Here is a 9,477-nt window from a genome sequence, read left to right as displayed (position 1 = left end):
TTTTCACCGTGTCACTCTGCATCTACGGTGGTCTCACTGTAATTTGTTGTAGTGTTCAAGTGCTTTGCCAGCTTGGCTGTAAATGTTTGGGTTGACGCTGAGACTCCAGGCTCCGCTTTGGTACACAGGAGTTTGGGGACAAAAGCTGATTCAGTGTGTTGGAGTGAGTGGAGGGTGAAGGTGAGGAGGGGGAGGCAGACCACCTCAGTCTTGGGGACTGCCTGGCTGTTGTCAAGGAAACCGGAGGCCACAAGTGACCTCTGACCTAAGGAGCCGGGCAGCGTTGCAGGAAGAGTCCTTTCAGTGCGGTGGTTATGGCTGCGTGCTGACGCAAGTGGAGGAGCAGGTCTGACAATAGACGGACAATGGATGTGGGAGCTGCTGCTGCACATCACATGGTAACCGTTTCAGGACCATCTAGGAATGGTACTAGGATCAAAAGTAAATAAATCAAATGCAGTTAAGTTATTACCAAGTACTATGGTTGAATTTTGTGTCAGTATGGGAGAATATTTTGTAGGATTTTTGCCCCTCAATGACAGTAATTAGAATCAGAATCAGCCTCACCGTCCAAGTGTGAGCACATGGAGAAGGAATGTTACCCCAGTTTTCCACAGCTCTGTATGTTGATGCATAAAACGAACAGAGACAAGAAAACACTGCAGACAAATGGATAGAAAATGAGTAGTAGGTTGAAGTTTTGAATAGATGGATAGATTGATAAATTGATGGATGGATCAATCAGTGAGACTGGTCAGATGCAAATAACCTATTCCAACTATGTGTATAAAAAAACATGTGTATTGACTGTATAGCAGAGCAACAATAAGTGGATGGAATAGTGGAATTATGGGATACTCAGTGAGTGTCATTCTGCACTTTTACAGTATTGTGTTTTTCTACTTCTGATGGAAACCTACAGTAAAATGCTGGTCACTGCACATTTTTTTTGCCATTTACCACTAGCAGTGCCAGGCATGTAGACCAAAATGTCTGCAATCCAAAACCAAAACTTTCCAATCTTGAGTTTAGCTCGTCTTTTTTTCCTGATCTGAACTCACCACTAGAGTTGAGATTCAGGAAACTCTAGTTCATCACATTAGGAGAAATATTGACAATAAAATCCAAAGAGTTGCGGTGACAGCTGTCACTCTCGGGCCCCCTGTTGGTCATCTGTTGTACACAGTCAGTGAATGAGCCACACATTCTATGTCAAACTCCATAGATTGGAAATTAATAATTTAAAGTATAATGCATTTTTAAACGACAACATCGGAACACAGTCTGTTGCTCTTCACTCAGCACAACTACAGAGACAGCTGATAGGATATCTCCCTCACACCTCCCCCTCTTCCCCCCCGTGTGTGTGTGTGCATGTGCTTTAAAGGCAAAAACAGCTGATGAAACACTGATTCTGCTGACCACCAGATGCCTACCGACCATTTGGCTTCCCTGTCGTAATCAAACAATTAGCACGGACAAACTCTTCCTCGTGAGCTTTAAGGAACACTCTGATTTGTTTTCATCGATTTAAATGATGTCATTGGATGAGTCTTTAATCTGCATTGAGTCTTTACCGCCGCTTCACAGCTCTCCGTTTGTCTATTTGATGTGTCGGATCATTAAGTAGGAACAGTCATGCAGACTACAGTCTAGCAGATGGGTCCTAATGGCCCTGTTGTGGGTCTACAGAGATCCTCCCTGAGGCCGGACAGCTCATCAAATCCTAATCAGCCCCTTCTCTGGCTTTAGTTTGTCCTCCTCCTAATCTATTCCACTTCCTCTCATCTGTCTTCACTCATTTTCTCACCTTTTGCCCCATAATCTGAGATCATCCTTTTCATCCCATTCTCTCTCCGCTGCCTGCTTTCATCTCATACACTTTACGGCCTGAACACTCATGGAGAGAAAGTGATCAGCTCCTAAACTCCGAGCTTTAAATCCTCAGTAATCGCTCGGCCTGTGCCTGCGTCGATGCTGTGTCTGGGCCCAACTCTGATTAAAGAGCAGCCAGGTACGAAAAAACATATCTGTAGGGCATGGCCAAGCTTGAAGCGTCTGCAGAGAAGGCTGTAAATCTATCGTAGCTTAAAGCTATGCACAGTAATAATGCAACACTCCATAAGGAGAGGTAAAGAAAGTGCTAAACTCTTTAAGTAGCTGCCAATTCACTGAACATTAAACACAAACGTGGTTTATCTTCTTGGTCTGAGTGATTTTGACGGTAATGTGATCGAACTGATTCAGAACCAGTAAAACATTGATTTTCTTTTGCTTCGGGATTAGGATACAGGGAGTGCAGGGTGTTTTCCAAGTGGAAAGATTGAACGTGTCCCAGTTAATCATTTCACCTTTCAGTGACAGGTGTTTCCTTGTAGCAGGAGATTGATTCTTAAGGGATGTTGACACAACATTCCAAAATCTGAACTGAACCTCAGTTGCTACGATACCCGAGCTAAGGACATATTGAATCAATCCAAATCTTTTTAATACTTCATTTACTATTAACAATGTGTAATCATTATTCAGCTGACTGATATGTTTGGGTTTTTCTTGGTACTTTTGGTAATTTTTGTTTACTTTAGCTTAATAATAAACTTATTATAAAGTGTTATGCTTGAGTATTTGGCAGCTCCTGCTTAATAAGTTTTACTAGTGTACTTGTAAAAATGACATTTACAGACCCTAAAGCTCTAATACTTTCTGCAAACATTACTGTGTTTAAATTAAAGGTTTGATTTAAGATAACTACAGAAAATCAGCAGGATTACTTGTCAAGTCTAAAAAATAACAGCTCAGAAATGTTGTCTTATCTGATTTACTTAGTATTTTCTTTTATATTCTACTCCCTAGATAGGTTACTGAAAAGATACATCTAAGTTCCTGAACCACTGTCTGATATGCAGACATCCTGTAATGCCGACTTCTACCAAAGACAGATTTATCAGATTTGTCATATATTTTGTGGACATTCATCGGAGTGTGACTCATTTCCTGTTTTTGTTATAGTTTGTGTGGTTTCTTTTCTTGCCACTTCACTGACTAACAATAGTTCAATCTTTATGAGACAGACGGGAACCTTGTGACCTTCACGGAGGAAAGGTCTGGGTGTGTAAGAGGCGGGACAGACCCCATACGGGGGCTTTTCTCTCTGAATGTCAGGGCAGGGCATGGCAGACGGAACTTTAACTCTGGTAGAATCTAATCTGAGGACAATTGTCCTTTTTTTTTCAATGAGGAGCCTGTTATTCCTGCGTCTCTACCTCATCACTGACTTATCGTTTTCCCTCATGCATGTATTTTACAGACATTATTCATCAGCTTATCTTCCCACGAGGATCTTCCACAGTCTGCTGCCACCTACAGGTAGCAGCAGCACCAGCAGCTATTGCTCCGCGTGCTGTTCAGAGTCTGTTGTTGCCATGAGTTATGTGTGTGCTAAGTGCTTAGTTCTTTCTTCATTTTAAAGATTTGTAGTGTTATGGAACAATAGGCCACGAGTCAATGCCCTCCTCAATGAGTGGGCGCTGGTGCTTATTTATGATCATGTCTACAAGTTTCCTCGGACGACATTCCCACTGCCGTCACATTTCTCCTCCAAAGAGTTCTTGATTTGTTTTTGAAGGTTCGGGTGAAATTTTAGTGGTATCCATGTATTTATATACATATGTATATATACAAAACTAAATTTGAGTTTTTTAGCTTTCTGCACCTTAAAATATTTATTTTCCCCAAACTATAGTGTTGTACTTTACTACTGAGCTCAGCTGGATGTCAAGCCCAAGAATAGGATGTTTCTGCAAATCCAGACAGCCTGCATGCCTCCCATTGCTGCTTCCTGTCCTATAATTGTCCCAGTGAGCTTAGTCGAGAGGAAATTAGTCTGTCCCAGATTGTCGTCTCGTCTGGTTGAGTAGTCAGGCAGGTACAGTGTCTGTCAGCGGGCCACGACTCGCCTCTTTCTTCTGTTTCTGCCCCCTATCTGCATCTGTAGATCTGTAATCTCCTTCCTCTACGTCTCCCCTCTTCAATCTGCATCTGTAGATCTGTAATCTCCTCTACGTCTCCCCTCCTCGAGTCATCCCTTTCATTAAAACATATCTCAATTAAAGCTTTGATAATCTCACTGTTGCCAGAGCTTTTTTTTGTTCTTGGGAGATCTGAATCTCCAAGGAACTTACAGCAGAGGATCTGTGGTATTTGTGAACGGATATGGCCTGGGGTCCAGAGCTAATGACAGGGGGCAGCAGCACCTGCTCTGGTGTTTGACTGGGTTATCACTGCTTTTCATTTTCAACTGATTTTACTCTAAACCAAACTCAGGAGGCCAAAGGGCACGGTAAAAACACGACATTCTTGCACAGGAATGTCTTTCACGGCATGCCAGTGTACACACTGATTGGCACGGTGCATTATTAGCTGTAGTTCTTGTTGGTGCCAGTTGTAAGTTACCTCCGTGCCTCTCCTCAGCCTGCACCACCAGACTGCAGAAAGGAGGCAAGTGGAGAACAATGCACCCTCTTGTCTCCGTCCTCAGATGAGTTTGAATTATGCAACTTGATATGATGCACAGCCTGTCTATCAGCCAAGCTTCGGGACGGGAGACATTCAAGCTATTGTCCGTGCTGTCCACACGGAGACAACACCCACCTGCCTATATTTTCCAATACTTCTTCATGTGTGCTGTCTCTATTTTTCCATCCCTCATCCTCCTTTCTCTGCTGCCCCTCTTTTCACCCACGCTCATTCTCTCATTATTGTCATATTGTCCATGAGCAAACAAGGTGCACCGAGTTTTTCAGGCTCTTGTGTGTTTGTGCAGAGTTTGGATTTACCGCCTCAGCGCCTGTTCGCTTACGGGGCTTTTGTTTCAGGAACAGGGAAAACAAGTCCGGCCACGGTGGCCCCGAGAGGTCTCAGAGTCTCACAATGAGATGAACAGGTGAGGTGGGGTAGGAGGAGGTAAATGAGGAGGGTGTAGGGCGATTAGGAAAGTACCAGGAGTCTCAGGGGAGTCGGGACAGAAAAGAAAAAACAAAACTTTCCCTTTTGTTTCTTGAAAATATGCTGAGACACGCTGAAAAGCAGCTCAGTGCTCTATTTATGTTATTGCGGAGTTATTTGTCATGACCTCCAAACCATCCCTCTCCTGTCACACACCTCCCTCCTGCCACCACAGACTGAGAAACAGGAAGTCATGTGTTCATCATAATCAGCACCGCGAGCTTGAGAGAAACAGTGTGAGGATGAGATCAGGTTCAGAGAAGTGAAGACTCAGAGCAGCAAACAGGTAAACAGCCTCGTTTTCTCTTCTTCTTCTTCTTTTAAATGCATTTTGTTTGGTCAACCAACTCCACCAAGCCTGTATGATATCGGGCTGTGATCAAAGAAAGAACACGTCTCTTACCACTCTGTATATTTCAAACATTCCTGAGACTCCTGCAGGGCAGGCTCGACTTATTTAAATGCCAGCTGGTTCTTCATGCTCAGGAATCACACTGTGATTTCAGGCAGCAACAGCTCACAGTGGAGAGTAAAGGAGCGCAGCCTAATAGGTAATTACTCTGCCGGCAGAGCACGTTCGTTTGTAGTAAAACATCTTTATCATTAGCCAAACCACATCTCCTCTGCTTGGGGGCAGTAGTTTCCAAAGTGGGGGGCGCATGCCCCAAGGGAGACAAAATGCAGTTTGAAGCAGGTCATTGAAAATGAACCTAGTCTCACAGCTGCAGTAATACAGCAGGCTCACAGCAGACACTGAAATAATTCAGATTTAGTGATCAGGTCGTAACAGCATATTACATGTTGTATTTACTATTTATTTACCTATTACGTAACAGCATATTACATGTTGTATTTATTCCGCTGTGGTGGAATTGCAAATTTGCATAATTTTGAGTGTTTGATATATATTTAAGTGGAGTTTTGAATCAAAAGCTGTAAATGTGTAAATGAGTATGGGTGGTGTGATGGGTGCAGGGGGGGTCGACAACAGTCCCATTGACAACCTTCACCTCCTTACTCACATTTACTGCAATTTAAATATTCGTTATGGCCACATTCGTGCAGACAGTGATGACTCTGAGTAGATTAAATTTAACCGACTCAATCCTCATTGTTATAGGAACGTACTGCACCCACTTTATCTGAACAGCTCGAGGTAAAATCTCACAAGGCGATGTCATGTTTAGGTTTCTGTGCTGCTTCTTGTTACAGTGTTGATACTGTAAACTCTATCGCAGCCAAGTCGGGATCACTGAGACGTTGTTTTCCAGAACTTCTCACCCTGTTGCTACTCATTATCGAAAACAACAAACACGGACTTTATTTACAGAGAAACCCAGCGGGAAGAAAATCGCTGATCCTCTTAAATGTGCACCAGCATGTGTCAGCATCAGTGTTTACTACCTGAAACTTGAGCTACTCAGCTTTTCATCTGCACCACTTAAAAAAACAGAGAAAATGATAATGGGCACAGAGACAGTTTTATCCATATTTTCTTTTTAAAAGGCCTGTCATGATTTTAATTTTTGGCTCCTCTGCAGTTACGACTCAGTTCTTGGCACAGATTCACATGCATTACTAATACACTCACATCCCTTCATCTACTTTACAGCTTTGATAAGGTTAAAATCTTATAAGATCAGCTTCAATCTGTGATGCACTGGCACCAGCACCTTTGTCAAATACTCATTATCTTACTCAAAAAACAGGCTCAGATCCAGCGACCTGATACTTCCTAACATCTTTTTACTACAACCAGCTCCACTGACAAGTTTTAATTTTCCTCCTGCAGTTCAGTGTCTAATTGCATGATTATTTAAGTTGAACAATGTCAGCAGTTTGAAAGTATTCTGATTTGGTCTGTTACGGTAGAATACTCTGATCATATATTTCCACTGAAATGCACTAATGGTGTGAAAGCTCTGCTCACTTTCTGTCCAGTTTTTTTGTGTTAACTATGCAGAAAATTTCATTTTAGTTATGTATGGTTTTTATTCATCTTATTCTTCGTGACGAATTGTCAGATGTTAAAGAAGTGGTTTGAGATTAGCTCACAAACACATGCAAATTTCATGCTACCATATTTCTCATTGAGCTGCGTCATCTACATCTAACACTGACGTCAAGAACATTACAAGGAAAGTTAAACCCAACCAATAGAGGTATCGAGATATACAAAAATAAAAATAATGTAAATATCTGGTATTGAGACGACCCTCGCTTCAACGTCTCTATCACACCTTTGACCCTGCATTTTTTGTGCCGATGTGTCCAGTTTCTCCAGCTTCTCAGTAACAGTACTCAATGTGGGAACCACTCATTTTTAAACTCTCTGTGAACACAGAACACTGACTCCCACATGAACCGCCAAAGGAAACAAAGAAGCCTCAGAGAGCAGAAAAAGACAGTTTCCCCCCCCCACCCCATCTTGCTCCCCCGCCCCCGTCCCTATAATTAATTTAATAATAACCAAACTCTCCCATGCTTTTGTTTTTATCAGCTCCATTTAACACTGTGTGGGCCCCCCGCCTCGATTGTGGTAAAATTGTCTGTTATTACCATCTAATATTACCCACATAGTTCTCATGGGAACTAAGGCGGCGCGTTAGTACACCTGACCCACAATAAGCCCGAGGCGTAACAGGGGCCATCCACTACAGCCCTATCAGTTCTGTGTGGATTATGTTTAGACACATTAATAAATAACCAGTGAGAAATCTAAGGAATGTATGTGGGTTTCCTCACAATTCTCTCTCTCTCTCTCTCTTCACATTCCACACTGTGAACGTCTGCTCTGCAGCGAACACTGATCTGCTGATAGCAGCGACTGGCAAACACCGCACACGTTTTGTCTTCGTAACAGAAACCTGAGGGAGAATCTGATGTTGACGAAGACTGGGGTTAAAATAAATAACCGTTTGCTGCTGCCTGTGATCTCACAGATTCCAGAGGTGTTGCATCAGGGAATTGTCTAGTCTGTTGTCATGGTGGTTGATTTCCTAGGTGAGACGAGGTGAGTGTGAGTGTGAGTGAATGTCTGCGTGCCTGTGTGTGTGTGTCGCGGGTCAGGGGTGAAGGGAAAAGTACGGCAGTAAGTCAGAAAGTGTAAACTAAGTCTGTCGTAAATTAAATTAAATTTTTTTTACCACAGTGTCTGCAAGTAACATCAAGCGTATCGACAAGAGCAACAATATATTATGTGCGCAATTATACCCATGAGTTAAACTATGTTAAAATACTTTTACATTTAATCTGATCATTTCGCAAATTAATAAGCATACAAGTCATTCATTTCGACAGCCCTGGTTAAAATGTTCAGTAATGACCATATTTAGACTTCCTCTTCTCACAATTAGACAACAATTAGGTCCAAATCAATAAGGTCCCATGAAACACCAGTCAAGCCAGTCACCCTAAATAACCCTTCCCCTCGTGGCTACTGTAGCCAGAGCCGGTAATTGAATTGTGCGCAGAAATACAATACTGTGAAGTCAGCGGTAAAGGCCCCGGCACACTGCCATCAATAGACTAACACATGCAAAGTGAAGAAACCCACCTCAGCTGGTTTGCCCTGGAGGACGGCCTGACAGCTGATTTAGTGCAGCGACTCTCAAGGCAAAGCCAGTCATAATGAGAGGACGGGGAGTCTTATAAAAATCCTGCTCATAAATGTTAAACCAGCCTTCAGATTCTCCGACGCTGCCTCGTTTTAACCTGTTCAGTTCAGTTACGGCTGGTACAACTGAACAGGTTCATGACATTTGGGCCAATTGAGAGCATGTTCATATCATGTCATCTATCTGCTCGTCCTGGAATGTCGTTGTACAGGAAGCAGATTGATCTATTCAGAGATAATATCTGCAAGATGTAATATATCCTCCCCGTTCTTCTAGTACATCAATATGGCATTGTGCACAAGAAATACTAAACTTACAGTATATGTTAGGTACTGTACGATCTTTTTGATGCCTATGGTGAGAAAATAACCCTTACTGTACATACAGTTTTTCAATGACAAACTGTAATTTTTGTTTTTAATAAATGTTAAAAACTATCTATATATCTATCTATCTATCTATCTATCTATCTATCATTAGCCATCACAAAGAAATGTACTCAAACAAAAATGTTCTAAGTATCAAACCTTATAGCTTCCATTGATCAGAGCCTGCAGAACAAAACACCATCTCATAAATGTCTTTGTGCTCTGTGTCTGTGGCTATGACAGCAAATTAGCCCTTTGACCTCTGCAGAGACCGCAGTGTTGGTCATCAACAGAGACACAGTGTGAGAGCGTGAACATATAGCGCCTGTAGCTTTGGAAGCGTACTCCATAAATTACGAGGAATGTTTCCCAGCGAGGCGTCGTCATCTCTCGAGCCGTGAAAAGAGACGAGCTTTTCTTCCGTCAGTTCTGTTCAGAGAAGTGCGACCGCTCTGTCAGAATTTATGGATGCGTGCAACATGACACAC

The 9,477-nt window shown here is 42.4% G+C and overlaps 1 protein-coding gene across 2 annotated transcripts in view; it reads left to right on the top strand.

Annotated features, from left to right (window-relative positions):
• The window catches only part of n4bp3 (NEDD4 binding protein 3), a 20,726-nt gene that overhangs the window by 1,513 nt on the left and 9,736 nt on the right, over nucleotides 1–9,477 (top strand). The window contains exon 1 of one of the 2 annotated variants that reach the window (XM_008327431.3): nucleotides 4,796–5,290. The exons of the other annotated variant lie outside the window; for it this stretch is intronic. The gene's annotated coding sequence lies outside the window, so the exon portion shown is untranslated. Of the gene's footprint in view, nucleotides 1–4,795; nucleotides 5,291–9,477 lie in introns of those variants that run through there. 2 annotated transcript variants of the gene reach the window in all.

This window comes from Cynoglossus semilaevis, chromosome 15 (assembly GCF_000523025.1).
Source record: "Cynoglossus semilaevis isolate Cse_v1.0 chromosome 15, Cse_v1.0, whole genome shotgun sequence".
Taxonomy (NCBI): domain Eukaryota; kingdom Metazoa; phylum Chordata; class Actinopteri; order Pleuronectiformes; family Cynoglossidae; genus Cynoglossus; species Cynoglossus semilaevis.
Note: the sequence above shows the minus strand (reverse complement) of the source record. Positions and strands in the feature narration are given on the sequence as shown.